Source organism: Schistocerca cancellata, chromosome 8 (assembly GCF_023864275.1).
Source record: "Schistocerca cancellata isolate TAMUIC-IGC-003103 chromosome 8, iqSchCanc2.1, whole genome shotgun sequence".
In the NCBI taxonomy this organism is placed as follows: Eukaryota; Metazoa; Arthropoda; class Insecta; order Orthoptera; family Acrididae; genus Schistocerca; species Schistocerca cancellata.
The window spans coordinates 258,701,655-258,721,104 of NC_064633.1; the positions used below are offsets into that span (position 1 = coordinate 258,701,655).

Below are 19,450 nucleotides of genomic sequence, written 5' to 3' on the forward strand. Positions count from 1 at the left end.
ACTATGGTTTTTGTCGAGTTTAATTGGCATTTTATCCATTCTGGAACTTCTTGGGCAGTTCAGTACGTCACTAAGTGGACCTAAAGCACGTACACACGTTGAACTCTACAAGGTTGGGTGAGGGAGTGTGGCACACGGGGGTCATTATTCGCGTTGAACTGTTGCAAATCATATCAACGGCTTTTCCAGAAGACTCGTAGCCGATTCTATACTGCTTTATACGCCCCATCATATCTATGCCTCCGTTAACTCATACAAATACACTCCTGGAAATTGAAATAAGAACACCGTGAATTCATTGTCCCAGGAAGGGGAAACTTTATTGACACATTCCTGGGGTCAGATACATCACATGATCACACTGACAGAACAACAGGCACATAGACACAGGCAACAGAGCATGCACAATGTCGGCACTAGTTCAGTGTATATCCACCTTTCGCAGCAATGCAGGCTGCTATTCTCCCATGGAGACGATCGTAGAGATGCTGGATGTAGTCCTGTGGAACGGCTTGCCATGCCATTTCCACCTGGCGCCTCAGTTGGACCGGCGTTCGTGCTGGACGTGCAGACCGCGTGAGACGACGCTTCATCCAGTCCCAAACATGCTCAATGGGGGACAGATCCGGAGATCTTGCTGGCCAGGGTAGTAGACTTACACCTTCTAGAGCACGTTGGGTGGCACGGGATACATGCGGACGTGCATTGTCCTGTTGGAACAGCAAGTTCCCTTGCCGGTCTAGGAATGGTAGAACGATGGGTTCGATGACGGTTTGGATGTACCGTGCACTATTCAGTGTCCCCTCGACGATCACCAGTGGTGTACGGCCAGTGTAGGAGATCGCTCCCCACACCATGTTGGCCCTGTGTGCCTCGGTCGTATGCAGTCCTGATTGTGGCGCTCACCTGCACGGCGCCAAACACGCATACGACCATCATTGGCACCAAGGCAGAAGCGACTCTCATCGCTGAAGACGACACGTCTCCGTTCGTCCCTCCATTCACGCCTGTCGCGACACCACTGGAGGCGGGCTGCACGATGTTGGGGCGTGAGCGGAAGACGGCCTAACGGTGTGCGGGACCGTAGCCCAGCTTCATGGAGACGGTTGCGAATGGTCCTCGCCGATACCCCAGGAGCAACAGTGTCCCTAATTTGCTGGGAAGTGGCGGTGCGGTCCCCTACGGCACTGCGTAGGATCCTACGGTCTTGGCGTGCATCCGTCCGTCGCTGCGGTCCGGTCCCAGGTCGACGGGCACGTGCACCTTCCGCCGACCACTGGCGACAACATCGATGTACTGTGGAGACCTCACGCCCCACGTGTTGAGCAATTCGGCGGTACGTCCACCCGGCCTCCCGCATGCCCACTATACGCCCTCGCTCAAAGTCCGTCAACTGCACATACGGTTCACGTCCACGCTGTCGCGGCATGCTACCAGTGTTAAAGACTGCGATGGAGCTCCGTATGCCACGGCAAACTGGCTGACACTGACGGCGGCGGTGCACAAATGCTGCGCAGCTAGCGCCATTCGACGGCCAACACCGCGGTTCCTGGTGTGTCCGCTGTGCCGTGCGTGTGATCATTGCTTGTACAGCCCTCTCGCAGTGTCCGGAGCAAGTATGGTAGGTCTGACACACCGGTGTCAATGTGTTCTTTTTTCCATTTCCAGGAGTGTAGTTTCCTGGATATTTAAATTCTTTACTCCCAGTTTAGTCTCGTTCGTCTCGTGATTTCGTTTTCTCTGTGCGCGAGCATCGTCAACGAACGTAGATAGTGTAATGCACATTAATATGTGCATTTACCATTAAAAAACAACTGTTTCAGGGCTAGGAAATCATTTCTCAGTCAGAGGCTAATTTCTGAATAGTTTCAAATGAAAATCATTTCATTCAGTCCTATAAATAACAACAGTCTTTTTTACACTAATCTTGATATGGAATGAAGGCATACAAAACAGGAGAGAAAACTGATGGAGAAGCAACTATAAAACATGCCAGATTTAAAAGTAAACAAAATTTTCAAGGTTCTTAATGTTTTACTGTAGCTCGAAAATTAATGCAGACTTTAATGCGAGGCGCTTTTAACACTTTCTACCGTGGAATATTATTGCAAAATCTGGCGAAAATCAGAAAAGATTCTAGTCGTGTGTAAACTACAACAGGAGCTGCTAATGTTACCGATGGCAGCATCACCAAAGCGGAGTTACTGAACATGTTTTTCGAAATTTTATCACCAAAGAGGGGTGCAGTAAATGTTCCAGAATTAATGTCAAGGATAGCTGCCAAACTGGATATTTTAGAAGTATATACCCTCGGTTTAGCGAAGCTACTTATGTCACTAACTAAAGGCAAGTCTTCTGGCCCAGATTGTATATCAGTTAGGTTCCTTTCAGAGTATGCTGATGAAATAGCTCCATATTTAAGGACTTTGCACAATCGCTCGGCCGACGAAGGATCCGTATCTAATGATTCCAAAAGTTGCTCAGAGCACACCAATGCACAAGAAACGAAATAGGAGTCAACGTTGAATTACAGACTCGTATCAAAGACATCAATCTGCAGTAACATTCTCGAACATGTGCCGCCTTGGAACATTATCAAATACCTCGAACAAAAAAGATTCGTTGGCTCTTAGACGGTACTGTTTCAGGAAATATCGTATTGTGAAACACGAGTGGCTCTTTATTCACACGAAGTAAAGAGTACTATTGACTGAGGATCTCCGGTTGATTCCATATGTCTGTATTTCCAGAAGGCTTTTGACACCACTCCTCACAAGTGGCTTCTAATCAAATTGCGTGTCTTTGGATTATCGTCTCATCTGTAAAGGCCTGGGTTCGTAGCAAACGACGGGAAATCATCGAATGAAACAGAAATTATGGCCAGCGATCCACGAGAAGTCTTAAAGACCCTCTGATATTTCTAATATACGTAATCAGTTTGGTAGAGATTGTAAACAGCCCTCTTATATAATTTGCAGTTGACCGCCTAATAACGTCACCAGAAAATGAACAAGAATTACAAAATAATTTAGAGGCGATATCTGTATGGAGGACCGAGGAAAAGGTACCTGGATTCGGTTAAGAATGATTTTGAAGTAATAGGTTTAACATCAGAAGAGGCACCAATGTTAGCACTGAATAGGGGATCATGGAGGAACTGTATAAGGGGGGCTATGCTCCAGACTGAACGCTGAAAGGCATAATCAGTCTTAAATGATGATGATGATGATGATGATCTGTATGGTGCAAAGGTAGAACTTGACCCAGAAGAATAAAAAAATGTGAATCCTTGCACCTGAGTACAAAAAAATGCATTAAATTTTTGTTATACGATTCAATTACGACTACGAATAGCTTAAAATGGAAGCATGAAGTAGAAAATGTTGTGGGGAAGGCGAAGCAAAGACAATGTTTTGTAGGTAGAACACTTACAAATGTTGTACTACGAACACTGCCTTCACTACGCTTGTCCGTCCTCTACTAGGGTATTTATGAGTCCTATGAGATTATTACAAGATACCATTGACGCAAGAGATGCAAAAATTTCAAAGAAGGGCAGCTTGTTTTGTATTATCGCGAAACTGAGGAGATAGTTTCATACATACAATACGCGAGATGGGGTGGCAATCACTAAAACAAGGCAAAATCTTTTCACAGAATTTCAACCACCAACTGTCTCCTCCTAATGTGAAAATATTTGGTTGACTCTCGCCTACATAATGAGAAATGACCATCGTAATAAAATAAGAGAACATAAAGCTCGCACGGAAGGATTTAGGTCTTCTTTTTTCCTATGCGCCATTCGTCTGAGAAAAGATAGAGCAATCGTCTGAAAGTGGTTCCGTGAATTCTCTGCCAAGCACTTTCCTGTGAACTGCAGAATAGTGGTGAAGATGTAGAACTTTATTAACAATCACCACCGCGCAATTAAATGCCCTGTAGTGGTGTTGTGGGTACATGAGGCGATGCAGAGACCAATGGGTAATCATACTAGCGACGATACGGGCCACGAGTACGGAAATCCACTTACACTAGCGATTTTCAGAAAGGCGAGAGTGTTATGGCGAGTTGCCTGGGCATTATCATCTCGGAAACAGCGAATCTGATCACCTGTTAGCATACTGTGGTCGTGAGGATCCACACAGTTGTTGAAAGATGATGAAACCACCGGCAAAGTGCTGGACGTCCACAGCTCATCACAGGACGTAGAGGTCGAAAGCTTGGAGGTTCACTTTCTTTAATAGTCGGCCATGGTTTACGTTCTTCTGGTTTATTTTGTTTAATACTATTTATGAGCGTTTAGGTAGATGAAGATTATTAATTAATAAGGGTATAATTAATTTGATACCTAGAATGGATTTGTGGTGATTTCTTTTAAGATCATCAAATATACTGGATAGTCGGCGATCTGTGGCAGTTATGGTGACAGAATACAATGCTGGGGCAGACTCATGTGTTTCGCAACACAGACTTCAGCACATATCGATGAACATGGGGCTCTCCAGCTGACGTCCACTATGTGTTCCCATGCTGACCCGACGACATCTTCAGTTGCAGCTGCATACGACACATTATCATCGACACTGGACTGCAGATCAATGGAAACGTGTTGCCTGGTCGGATGAATTATGCTTCACGTTACACCATGTCGAAAGTCTTGTCGGAAACATCGACTGCTCAAAACATGCAAACCGCCACGGAGCTGATCGGTGGGGGCATTTTATGCTGTGGGGTGACGTTCACTTGAGCTTCTATGGAACCTGTGGCTGTAGTCGAAGGCACCGTGTCAGCTATGGACGATGTAAGCGTTATTACTGTCCAATTGTATCCCTTCATTCTTGATGTCTTTCCCGAGTGCGACGGCATCTTCCAGCAGGATAACTATCCGTATCATAAGATGCTACAGGGGTTCACTAAGCATGACAGAGAATTCACGTTGATGTCTAAGGCCTTAAACGCACCTATCTGAAGCCGGTGGAATACATTACAGGGAGCCAGCTACACTATGTGATCAAAAGCATCCGGACACCTTGCTGAAAATGACTTACAAGTTCGTAAATGACTTACAAGTTCGTGGTGCCCTCCATCGGTAATGCTGGAATTCAGTATGGTGTTATCATACCCTTAGCCTTGATGACAGCCTGCATTCTCGCAGGCGTACGTTCAATCAGTTGCTGGAAGGTTTCTTGGAGAATGGCAGCCCATTCTCCACGGAGTGCTGCACTGAGGAGAGGTATGGATCTCGATCGGTGAGGCCTGGCACGAAGTCGGCGTCCCAAAACATCCCAAAGGATTCAGGTCCATTACAGGGATGTTATTGTCGTGTAACCACTCCGCCACATGCAGTGAGTTATGAACAGGTGCTCGATCGTGTTGATAGATGCAATCACCATCCATTACATCAGGGGCGGGCAAACGTTGCACGCGGCTCATGAGCACACAGCGCTGCACGTGTGCTGCTCGTGTGCAATCGTCGAATGGGACTGTGGTGACAGCTGGCAGGGTGCGGCAGTGTAGAACCAGACTAAGCTGTAGACGTTGAAGCGAAGCGACCACTACGTAGTGAACGTTGTATTTCAAGAACCAGAAAATGCAGAGTGAATCAAGGAAACGAAGAAGAGGAGATTTGCTATCTTTTAAAAAGGAATTGCTATCTTTTAAAAAGGAATGGGAGAATCATTTTTTCTTTGTGCAAAAACGTGAAAATTCAAAATGACAGTATTCTCGCTGGTCAGCGGAAGTTTAATATTGAACGCCATTATAATAAATTTCAATATGTTCCCGTACTTAGTGCAATAAAAGAGGAAATTCTCAAGCGATTTGGGGATATATCATACTTATCCCAAGGTTTTGAATAGTTCTCGAGACAATTTGCTGTTTCTGTAGATGATATTCATCCTAGTTTGCAAATTGAATTAACAGATCTACACTGTAGATTCTACAGCGTAATTCTCGCATGAGAGTAAGTTCCTTTTGGCAAGACGTGTAATAGATTTTTATCACAACTTTCCACAGCAAGTGTTTCCTCGTCTCCATCGTGAAGAAGCGAAGATAATATGTTTGGCTCGACATACGTTTGCGAGCGATTTTTTTCTGTTACGAAAATTAATAAGTCTCGGTTAAGAGTAAACATCAGTAATGAAAATTTACGTAACTGTTCTCGTTTGTCTGTATGTAGAAATTTTGTTCCAGACATTAAACGTATTGTAAACTCCACCTGTGATAATTAAATAAAACGTAAGGTAGGTAATAGGTACTCTATCAAACCATGATTTCTTTCAAGCACTCGTACTAACCTTATTCCTTCATTCAATAAAGCAGGCCAGGAAACAAAACGCATTACGGAGGAAGAAGCGGAGAGACGGTATGGTGGGGAGGGGACAGAAGCGGGTGGCCAGTTTGCCCCTATGTGCACGCAGAACACCTGTTTATTGCACACGTGCAAGTGCACCGCACACGTGCAGGATTCGTGCCCGCCCCTGCTTTACATAATACCAGCGCCTCCGAATTTTACTATTGGCACTACACACGCTAGTAGATGACGTTCACCGGGCATTCGCCATACCCACACCCTGCTATCGGATCGCCACATTGTGTATCGTGATTCGTCACTCCACACACCGTTTTCCCACTGTTCAACCGTCTTTACACTAAGCGAGGCGTCGCTTGGCTTTTACTGGTGTTCAAATGGTTCAAATGGCTCTGAGCACTATGCGACTTAACTTCTGAGGTCATCAGTCGCCTAGAACTTAGAACTAATTAAACCTAACTAACCTAAGGACATCACACACATCCATGCCCGAGGCAGGATTCGAACCTGCGACCGTAGCGGTCACGCGGTTCCAGACTGAAGCGCCTTTAACCGCACGGCCATACCGGCCGGCTTTTTACTGTAGTGACGTGTGGCTTAGGAGCAGTAGCTCGACCTTGAAATCCAAGTTTTTTCACCTCCGGCCTGACTATCACTGTACTTGCAGTGGATCCTGATGCAGTTTGGAATCCTTGTGTGATGGTCTGGATAGATGTGTGCCTATTACACATTACGACCCTCTTCAACTGTCGGCGGTCTCTGTCAGTCAACAGATGAGGTTGGCCTGTACACTTTTGTGCTGTACGTGTTCCTTGACGTTTCCACTCCACTATGACATCGGAAAAAGTGGACCTAGGGATGCTTAGGAGTGTGGAAATCTCGGGTACAGACGTATAACACACCCAATGAGCTGACCACGTTCGAAGTCCGTGAGTTCCACAGAGGCCCCATTCTGCTCTTTCAAGATTTCTAATGACTACTGATATGGAGTACCTGGTAGTAGGTGGCAGCACAATGCACCTAATATGAAAAACGTCTGTTTTTTGGGGAGTGTCCGGGTACTTTTGATCACATAGTGTAGGCGCCTACAAACCACCAGTCCATGAATTACGGGAACTGTTAGACATTTGCATTAAATGGTGCTACATACATCCGGAAACCTACCATATACTTCTTGAGTCCATGCTACGCGGAATCGCTGCTGTATTAAGTGCCAAAAGTGGACTAATAAGCTATTAAGCAGGAGGTCGTAAAGTTTCGTCTCATCAGTGTGGTTTCAGATGATTGTAGGTCTAAAATTATATGTTGCTGCTCGTCAAGTAATATATTGAACATATATAAGAAATGACCGACAATTTGGATATACTGTAACACTTCTGTGATTCGCTTGGGCGACAGTAGAAGGAAATACTAGAATTCTGCCCAACGCCACGTGGACGTGTCTTTCGATAGAAGCGTCGTCACATCCCTTCTTACCGACATTTCAGCCTTTCTTTGGTACCTCTGTGATGGAGGTCGGAATCGCGACGCCCAGCATTGAAATCATACGATTTTTAGTGGACAGCTGAGGAAAACATTTCAGAGTCACCGCCGGTCCTTATCGACACGAATAGCCCTGAGGAAATGACACAAATGGCGTCAATGAAATCGCTCCTTCCCTTGGAGCGTTGATTCCCACACATTTTGTCATCTAAAACGACAATTTGCAGCTCGATGAGCAACAAGAAGACGTTAACCTTAGACATTGATGACACCCCGAGGGCGATTCAACCTTTCTCTAAGGACATCGTGGACAGGTGATCACACTGAACGTGGTCCCGTTCCTTTGGAGTATAGCGCGACTGCAATTTTCGCTCTGATGTCCAGAATGGTAGTTCAAAATTATGAAATCTGAACGTGATCCGAAGCAGTAAAGGGTGTTCATGCTTTTTCAGCCCTCCTGTGGCGTGATCACTAACGGGAGGGGGGACATGCTTGAATAAAACGGTTGAGCCGTGATCGACTGGCGTTAATGCCGTTTTTCCTTTTGGGCATTTTGTCACTGTCGAGAGGCGTCTAATTCCTCCCGCAGTTACTATCTGGACGAGTTGTTCACTTGCCTCCGTCAGTGGCAGAAGCAGCGTTTATCGATACTAGTACTGCTGTAACTTCTTTGGTGTGGCAGTTATACTTCCGTGTCATGGCGTGTGTGGCAGTTAGTCGGTTGCGGTGGAGCAGCTATCAGGCCGGGCAGCTGGCGGCGTGCACGCGCGGTCGGAGTTGTGTGGCACTGGCTGCGAGAACTGCCAAGTTAGTCGCGCACCGCACCTGCATACTGGAGCTGAGTAATCAGTGAACCTGTCATGAAAGCTCAACCGTTGTGACATCTCTTCGTTGATTGCTGGTTGTTCCATGCTGGGCTGTCCCCGCAAGCAGCAACGTGATGGTGTGTTGGAGTCGCAAAATTTTGCAGCCGTCTCCCTGTATGGTGTTTAACCTTTGAAATGATTATAATTCATTAGTGAAGTGCACCGGCGGTATCTTCTGCCTTGTGGCGGTTAATGTTCCGGTTACCTGCCCTGGTCGTTAGCGTAGTTTTGCGGCAGTGTGTTTCCCTCGCGATGTTGATGCTGTCCGGCATGGCGTGTAGTTCGACAGCTCGCTGTTGTTCTCCTTTTCTCTTTGAGTGTTTATTGTGCTTTGACTGAATTATTAAGACACAATCCTGCTGCGATCCTCGTCTTCGCTGGTACTTTTAGTTGTCATGCTGTTGGTCGGGTGGAAGGGAATTGATTAGGCGGTTGGTTGGTTCGTCAGCCGTCCGTAGGTCGTGCTGCAACGCGATTGTTTATTGTCACGCTTGGCTCTCTCTCTCATCTAAACTGTGGTTAGAGTTTCTTTTCCAGGCCGACCCTTGGAACACTTCTGAGCACCACTGTTTGTTGTTTGTGATTGTCATTTTATTTGGTCCCAAGTACTGTGCCAGGGTATCCGCTGTGTATTAATACTGTATGTTTTATGTTTAGTATAAGGCCTTCAGCCGAACTTCATAACAACTTTAAGATTAGGCCTTCGGTCGTGTTTCATTTAAAATTCTTGTTATTCTGTATTTAGGCTTTCAGCCGAGTCTGTTTCAGAATCTGTGGCGTTAACATGTAAATCCTTGTCTGTAAGGTTTCTTTTCAATTACCTTGAATTCTTGAAATGGCCTTTAGCCGCGTTCTGTAAATGTTTATCTTAGGGTTGTCTTTAATTATTCTTTATTCTTTAGTAATTGTTTGGGCCTTCAGCCGAAAAGATACTTCAAGATTTATAAAGATGTTTTTCAGTTGTACTGTGTAAGCCGGCCGCGGTGGTCTAGCGGTTCTGGCGCTGCAGTCCGGAACCGCGCGACTGCTACGGTCGCAGGTTCGAATCCTGCCTCGGGCATGGGTGTGTGTGATGTCCTTAGGTTAGTTAGGTTTAAGTAGTTCTAAGTTCTAGGGGACTTATGACCTAAGATGTTGAGTCCCATAGTGCTCAGAGCCATTTGAACCATTTTTTTGTACTGTGTAAAGGCTTATCTTTAAAGTATCTCTTTTAATATGTAAAGAAATTTTTTTTTAATTGGGCTTTCAGCCGAAGAATTAACTTGGATTTTCCTTAATATGGCCTTTAGCCGGAATTTGTAAATGCTTGGCTTTTAAAGACTTTCCTTAGCTGATCTGTGAAATATTATTTCGGCCTTGAGCCGAGAAGATATTATAATTTTACCTAAGTGAGCCCTTCAGCTGTTGCTCTATATCCTGGTGTTTTAAAAGCAATCATTTAAACTTATCCTGGAGAAGTTACTTGGGCCCTCAGCAGTGAATTGATCTTTGTTGTGTTAAAGAGAAAACTGTGCATTGGTTTGAGGAATAAAGTTGTGTGAGTTCTTGTGTAACTAACAGTAATTGGCCTTGGCCCCTTCCCACAACCTGATCTCCTCTGTCCTGCGAAACCAGATTTCAACGGTAAAGGTTCCTCTAAAACCATCCAGTTCGGTAACAGCCTTGGTGCCACCTACGCATCTTTATTTAGAGCTTTAGGGATGAGCCTGTACTGAGACAGGAGTCATTGATTCCTAGGTGCCAGTGTGACAGACAACCACTTCAATATCCCTGAGTGGAACTACGCCGCTCAACTAGTGCCTGCTTACCACGTGCCAGAGGGATGCGTCTCACGCCGTCGCCTAGGAATGTCTGGCTGTGCCTGTACAGGAATATTTTTAAAGTGCTCAACAAAGATGTCCGGGTGGCACCGAGGACCGAGGATCTTACCGAACTGGGGGTTCTGAGAGGGACCCTTTGCCGTTTTATTCACGCATATGTCAATGTTGAATCCCCTTGCCCCCCCCCCTCCCCCCCAGTGATCACGCCGCAGGAGGGCTGAAAAAGGATAAAAACCATTTCCTGCTTCGAGTCACGTTCAAATTTCGTAAAATAGCAATCGGGCTACACTCCAAAGGGGTGCGATTACATTCAGTGCGACTGTGGGGCCACGATTGTCCTTAGAGAAAGGCCGAATCGTCCTGGGGGTGTCGGCAGTGTCAGAGGCTGTCAACAGCGTTTTCCTGTTGTTCTTCGCATTGCGAACTGCAGTTTTAAACCGCAAAATGTATGGGAATCAACGGCTCAAGGGGAGGAGTGGTTCGTTGACACCTCTTATGCCATCCCTTAAGTCCTATTCTTGTCAGTGCGGAGCGACAGTGTGTGTGAAACGTCTCCCTCAGCCTCCCATAAGAAAAGGGCACCATTGCAACTTCGGGAATCGCGATTCTGACCTCCATCACAGAGACGAGGGCAAGGGGGAGTCTGCTGACCTTTCCATCGTGTGACACGTCCACAGTGGCGTTAAGCAGAATTATGATGGTTTTTGGCGCCTGTATGACGTCATTAACTTACTTTACACCTCACATGAACTTCTGCGCTCTGACCTTTTTTCCGCATATTTCGAAACCTTGCTGTCTGAGGCATCGCCGAGCCAGAGGATGGCGTTGTACGGCGCCAAGCTCATGGAACATTGAAGCGGAAGATCGGAGGCACCTTTGAGCCAAACTTCAAAGTTCTACAACGCAATGGAAGACATTTTCGAAAAATTTGCCCTTTAACTGTGCTTGCAGTGTGTGCATGTTCCAGCCACTGATTTTCCCTGCAAGTTTTGCCTTCTACGGCTTCCTCTAACACCATGGGAGTTATTTTCTGATGTCCTGTAATATGTCCTATCATCTTGTCCCACTTTTAGTAATTGTTTTCCACACCTTTCTTGCCTCGGTGTTTCTGCGGGGAATCACTTCTGCACATCACACCACAAGCTATTTGTTTCACTTCTTTTCTGAGTTTCTCACTGTTCTTGGTTCACTTTCATACAATACTACATTCCATGCGTACATTCACAAAAACTTCTTTTTGAAGCTGAGGCCTATCTTGTATTGAGGAATGTTGTCTGCGCTAGAGTCCTTATGTCCTATTTTCTTCATCTGTTATGTGTTATTATGCTTGCAATACGGGAAATTCCTTCTACTGTGTGGTCTCCATCTTTGATGACCCTGTCACTCGACCTCCGTAGCTGTGTGGTCAGCGTAAATGGTTGGCATGCGACGACCCAGGTCATAATTCTATTATTGCCAAGGACTTTTGTTTGGTACCAGGTATCCTAAGCCTCGTGATGCGAACTGAGGATTTACATCAATGAGAAGTAGCGGCTGCACGGTCTGAAAAGCTGCGATAGCGGTATTCTGACCACATACCCCTCCATACCGCATTATCATGAGACCGCAAAGCAAAGAATGACACGGCGGCCGATAGACATCCCTTAGGCGTTCAAGGCTTGTACGAGGAGCTCATTATCACCCACGGTATTCCACAGCTCCAAATGTTGCAGTTTTCGCTAACAACAATATGTCACATTCATTTAAAAATTGTTTGCATGTTCTCCTGCTCCCACACGAGCTTTGTGCAAGCCAACTAATTTCTTCATACCAGAGTGTCTGATTTTACCGAGAAATGTTAAATTCACAGACATATTATTAGAAAAGGTATTGTAGACCGAAGCGGAAATTTTAAACATAATGCAGTTTCCATATGACTGAGTTAAAGTCAGAAACTACTATATCTTGTTACTTGGGAGTTGCCATTATTACTTTACCATGATGAGGGTGCTTACCTGTTACATGCGAAAAATTATGTAATTATGTAATGTGCACTGATCAAAGGATTTCCGCATTCAAAACTCTCAAATACATCTACAAAATGACAAACTTAACACAGATAAGAAAAAACAGAGTAAGAAAAATGATGACATTTCTGGAAATTCACATATTCACCTAGACATATTCCGGATTGAATGTATTGTCAGCAGTGTTTCTGTAAACAAATTGTAGTTCTTTATTAACTAGGGACGCCATCAATTATAGTATCGTACATGTTTATCGTTTTCTTTGTTTGCTTCCTTGTTGTATTGAGTGGTTCTTCATTGTCACGAAACAACAGTTTTACGAGATAGAAGGGACACCTTCTGTTCCTTATGGTACATAGAAATTTTATTTCTGAAGATTTTCTTCAAGGACATGTCGTGCTGTAATTGTGGTTTTTATTTTTCTACTGAAATTTGTCGTAAGTGTGTGTGTGTGTATGTGAATGTCATAACTTTTCACTTGTCACTAATAAGAGCCCAAATAGTCATTGATATTTTAAAATTCACTGTTAATCTTTTTCGGACTGATTATTCTCTTTTCCATGACAGTAATTATGTCAACAGCTTCTAGGACACGTTCTTGACGCGTACTGACTTTAAACAGTCTAGTAAAATCAATTACTGTAAATTATGTAGAATTTGGAGAAATAATTGTTTGGGCAGATCTGCAGCTGGAGCTTCTTCTTCTTCGGCACTACAGCCTCCGGTGGGCCTTGACCACCTAGAAAATGTGTCTCCATACATTTCTATTCCCTGCTTTTCTCTTCCATCCTCGGATCTTCAACCCGGCGAGGTCACCCAACACATTGCCCAGCCATCTCACTCTTGGTTGCCCTTTCCTTGTGGTGAATTACAATCTGCCTTTCATTATTAGTTTTTGTATCCTATCGCCTGCCGTTCTCTCCCTATCTACTAACCTTTGTGTTCTCATAAATTTCATAAATTTCACGTGTATAAACTGTTGTAGTTCATGGTTGCTTGTTGCTCTCCAAATCTCTTCCTCTCTCACAGGTCCCCATCGTTTTAAGGATTTACGTTTTAAATGCACTTAGGTTGTTTAACTATTCTGCTGTCATTGCCTACATTTCTGACTCATGTGTAAAAACTGGTCATATTCTTATCTTTGTTGTTCTTGTAATTAGAGAATTCTGATACACCTGTAAGTTTGCACAACAGACTCTATTTCCTGATCGTAGCCTTTCTGTAATACACTGTTTCTTACTGTTACCACTGGTCATAAGGACACCTATATAAAGGAAGCACCTTTATCAGAGTCCTACAGAACATATGTTCTTATAGCCTTAGAACTAGCTATTACCTTTTGTTTTCACTAGTTATCGTTTAAAGTGTGTACACTGACGAGCCAAAAGATTATGAAAACCTGCTTAATGGCGTATTTGTCGATCTTTGTAGCGGAATACATAACAGATCCTGCGCATCAGGGATCCGACAGTTTGTTGGTAGATTTTTAAAGGTTTGTGGCATTAGATGTCTACACACAGGTTATGTAATTCGCATAAACAACAAGCCGCTGATTTACGTACACGATGATGGCACCGTATAGCGATCCACATAGGATTTAAATCAGGCAAATTGGTCGCCGAGACATCAACGTAAGTTCACTATAACGCTCCTCAAACCACTGTAGCACGGTTTTTGCTCAGAGACACGGAGAATAATGCTGCCGAAAGATGACATTGCCATCAGGGAAGGCAACAAGCATGAAGAGTTGCAGATCGTTCACAGCTGTCAGTGTGTCTTCGATTACTAACACAGGTGACATGAAAGCGTAGGAGAATGTCTCCCATAGCATAATACTGGCGCGCTGCACGTTTCGAGACGCTATTCATCTCGATGATGGCGTTTGTGAAGACGACCATCGACCTAGTGTAGTAAAAATGTGATTCAGCCTAAGAGCCAACACGTTTCCAATGATCTACGGTCGAATCCACAAGATCCCGAACCCGCTGCAATCGTAATTGACGATGTCATTGGGTCAGCTTGTGATTACGTAGGGGTGGTCTGTTGCAGAGCTCCATGTTCAACAATGTACGCTGAATGGCGTGTTCTGAAATACTCGTTCGTGCACCAGCATTGTGCTCTTTCGGTAGAGATGCCACAGATCGCTGTCTATCCTACTTTATAGAGCAGACAAGCCTCCGAACTGTACGTTCTGTGAAGAGTCGTGGGAGTCCACCTGTTAAGCGCCTAGTGGTAGTTTCACTGTCCTTCTATCTTTTTCCGCAGAGGCTTACGACAGTAGCACACGGCTTCGCCGTTTTTGAGATATTCGTCCACAGGCTCTGCGCAATAATAATCTGCCCTTTGTCACAGTCGCTTATCTCAATGGATTTCCCCGTTTGCAGCCCAAATCTTCGTTAGGGTCGTCCCCCGTCCGTATCTGCTCCGCTTACGTACTTTTATTACCAGGTCACATGGCCGCAATGTCACCAGGCGGCAACCAACGTCGCGGTGGGCAGTGGTCATAATGTTTTGATTCATCAGTGTACATTTTAGCTCCTCCTCCCTCCATTATTTCATTCATGTCTTTGTGGTTGTTCATATATCTTGCCAAAATTGCATAATCGTCAGCATGTGCACGTACGTATATATGAGCGGATGTAATCATTATTGTACCCCTCTCATTAGTTTTTACTGTTTTGTACCTCAATCGGTAAAACACAATGCTTACAGGATCACTTTATTGTCCGCCCGCTTGTTTTTCCGACTGCTGAGACCAGCTTTTTGTCAGGAACTGCCAGAGGTGTCAAGTTGCAATTTTTCACATACTAAGGTCTGCGGTTCCTTGGCGGTGTAAAAAAATTTAAGCTTCTAAATCAATGCAATCGAAAGATACAGCCATTTATGTCACATATTTTGATCCTCGAAAACTCACCCAGCAAAATCTACTGGTGAAATACCTGTATATCTGTCCAACACAATGGTCTACGGATAAAGGGTGTACCTGGAAACCGAAAGATACTGGGATCGAATGTCGGACGGACCATGGATTTTTTTTTAGTCTTAGTTTTAACCTAGCATTCTCCTCTCAACGATGTGAGGAGTTGGCAGAAACAACACGTAGTTTGCATTCCACATTAAACTGTAGGCCCCCTTTCCCCTGTGGCGCCCACCAGGCAGTTCACCCATACGAGGTTATTATCATTATCTATATGCAAAGAATTTTTAACATGTTGCAGCCTTGTCAGCAACTGTGATAAATTAACATGTCAAAAATCCGCTTCAGTTGCGAACTGTTACTGGTAATTACCCAGAGTAATCTAGCCTTCTTCAGAAGCCTACCTAGAGTAATCTAGCCTTCTTCAGAAGCAAAAAAACCAAACTAATACATGCTAGAATAAGGCACAGTCAAACAAAAAAAAAAAAAGGTACCACGTCAAGCTTCTTTTCTTAGCTGAGGAACAGCCCTGGCCCCTCTTCGTGGAAAGCGGTCGGTTAAGCCCTCGTCAGTTCAACCAGATTTCTAAACTGAAGGAAACACTTTATGGCTTTCGCTTCAGAACTGCTACAAATTCGTCGGGCAATAGCCCGCGCCGCTCGAACTGTCAACACAACCGACACTGCTAAGAGTATCCTACGACTTCCACATCGCTGGCAACGGGTTGCCGGCCGGTGTGGCCGTGCGGTTCTAGGCGCTTCAGTCTGGAACCGTGTGACCGCTACGGTCGCAGGTTCGAATCCTGCCTCGGGCATGGATGTGTGTGATGTCTTTAGGTTAGTTAGGTTTAAGTAGTTCTAAGTTCTAGGGGACTGATGACCACAGATGTTAAGTCCAATAGTGCTCAGAGCCATTGACAACGGGTTATACACAATGCTGGTGACTTCTTTGAAGGTCAGTAAAACTTTGAAACACGTAACTACACTCCTGGAAATGGAAAAAAGAACACATTGACACCGGTGTGTCAGACCCACCATACTTGCTCCGGACACTGCGAGAGGGCTGTACAAGCAATGATCACACGCACGGCACAGCGGACACACCAGGAACCGCGGTGTTGGCCGTCGAATGGCGCTAGCTGCGCAGCATTTGTGCACCGCCGCCGTCAGTGTCAGCCAGTTTGCCGTGGCATACGGAGCTCCATCGCAGTCTTTAACACTGGTAGCATGCCGCGACAGCGTGGACGTGAACCGTATGTGCAGTTGACGGACTTTGAGCGAGGGCTTATAGTGGGCATGCGGGAGGCCGGGTGGACGTACCGCCGAATTGCTCAACACGTGGGGCGTGAGGTCTCCACAGTACATCGATGTGGTCGCCAGTGGTCGGCGGAAGACGCACGTGCCCGTCGACCTGGGACCGGACCGCAGCGACGCACGGATGCACGCCAAGACCGTAGGATCCTACGCAGTGCCGTAGGGGACCGCACCGCCACTTCCCAGCAAATTAGGGACACTGTTGCTCCTGGGGTATCGGCGAGGACCATTCGCAACCGTCTCCATGAAGCTGGGCTACGGTCCCGCACACCGTTAGGCCGTCTTCCTCTCACGCCCCAACATCGTGCAGCCCGCCTCCAGTGGTGTCGCGACAGGCGTGAATGGAGGGACGAATGGAGACGTGTCGTCTTCAGCGATGAGAGTCGCTTCTGCCTTGGTGCCAATGATGGTCGTATGCGTGTTTGGCGCCGTGCAGGTGAGCGCCACAATCAGGACTGCATACGACCGAGGCACACAGGGCCAACACCCGGCATCATGGTGTGGGGAGCGATCTCCTACACTGGCTGTACACCACTGGTGATCGTCGAGGGGACACTGAATAGTGCACGGTACATCCAAACCGTCATCGAACCCATCGTTCTACCATTCCTAGACCGGCAAGGGAACTTGCTGTTCCAACAGGACAATGCACGTCCGCATGTATCCCGTGCCACCCAACGTGCTCTAGAAGGTGTAAGTCAACTACACTGGCCAGCAAGATCTCTGGATCTGTCCCCCATTGAGCATGTTTGGGACTGGATGAAGCGTCGTCTCACGCGGTCTGCACGTCCAGCACGAACGCTGGTCCAACTGAGGCGCCAGGTGGAAATGGCATGGCAAGCCGTTCCACAGGACTACATCCAGCATCTCTACGATCGTCTCGATGGGAGAATAGCAGCCTGCATTGCTGCGAAAGGTGGATATACACTGTACTAGTGCCGACATTGTGCATGCTCTGTTGCCTGTGTCTATGTGCCTGTGGTTCTGTCAGTGTGATCATGTGATGTATCTGACCCCAGGAATGTGTCAATAAAGTTTCCCCTTCCTGGGACAATGAATTCACGGTGTTCTTATTTCAATTTCCAGGAGTGTATTTTGTACGAGCTGTAATTAAATATTTGCCACTACTAAAGTTCCATCCCTCTTATAAGCTATGCCAGCCTCCACTTCCCATACCAATTGAGGTGCAGGCCATGCCTAGCGAAGCCTGATATACTGATAGACCCAACTGGCACCACTGAAATGTGACCCATGCCTTCTGCCATCAGCACCCTCCCCAGCTCCATGCGATGGTTCCTCTGAAAGGGCACGGCCGACTTCCTTCCCTAATCCGATGAGACCGATGACCACACTGTCTGGTCTCCTTCCACAAACCAACCAACCAGACCCATGTTAACGCATCTAACAGCTGCACTTGTAACCTCCCCACAAAAAATAATAAAATGAATAATAATATGAATAATGAATATGATTCTAATTTTTGCGTAACCTCAGAACAAAATTGGTTCCCATTTATAACCTCCATACAGGAATTCATTCACATTTAACCTCCACACAAAATTTGTTTCCCCATTTAATGTACCCACAAAATTCTTTTATCATCTAATGTAAGCTCGAAACAGAAAAATTCCTAAACCTCATAATAAAAATAAATTCAGTTACCTGGTAAATTTTGGACGACAGCAGTGCTGCGTCATGGCCCTGTAAGATCATTCTGAATAAAAAAGGCAAAAAATTCTTACCACAATAAAAACGGCGAATATATCTGCTCTTACCTAAAATATTTCTGGAACAGCTCTGTGCAATGCCGGCCGATAGATTTGTCATTTATGAAAGAAAGCAACTGATTTTTCTTTTGCAACAACAGGAATGATCATGGATTGAAGAAATTAGTAAATTCTTTAAATTGAAATGAATGCTTGTTAGAAATTACTTTATATGACAAAGATTATTATTACCACATTCTTAAAACATTTACATGGGGGTTTAGATACATTACTAGATATGCGCGAGGCTGCTTTTTACCTTATACAATAATACTCAGGCTCCGGCATCGCTGCACCGCGACCGGCCCAGCCAACACGATACACTATACCAGACCAGAGCAGACTCCAGACCAGACACAGACTAGCAGCAACTTATTGCTACAGCTACACAGTTCCTACTGCAGTCAACACTGCTCTCTGGTCAGCGATTCTCTTATACCTCGCATATCGCAGGCAGCGCATGAGCAATACATCGAAATTACATCTGCTCGGACCTCTTACATAAAATTACATCTGTATTACATCTGCACGGACCTCTTACATAAAATTACATCTGCTCGGAGCTCTTACATAACCCTCCACTGGGGGGGGGGGGAAATTTGGCAGCGATGGTGAGTCAATTGGACTTGCCATGAGCAACAAATTTTTCTTAATTAACTAAGTTTACAGTCACAGAGTATATACATATATATATATATAAGTGCAGAACATAAAATGAAATAGAGAGTGCAGAACATATCAAGGAATCACAAAATGTATACGCAATGAGTACAAAACATATTAACAAATGACATAAAGTGCACACGCACTGTATATGTTTCTACCATTTTACAAGAACTAGTATACGCAATGAGTGCAAAACATATTAACAAATGACATAAAGTGCACACACACTGTACATACGAAGTGCATTCAAGTTCTAAGGCCTCCGATTTTTATTCTCCGGACTGGAAAGAGATAGAAACATGCG

The 19,450-nt window shown here is 45.2% G+C and overlaps 1 protein-coding gene across 1 annotated transcript in view; it reads left to right on the forward strand.

The window, feature by feature from the left end:
- LOC126094753 (myrosinase 1-like) overlaps positions 1–19,450 on the forward strand; it is a 317,488-nt gene that overhangs the window by 74,998 nt on the left and 223,040 nt on the right. The gene's annotated exons all lie outside the window — the stretch shown is intronic.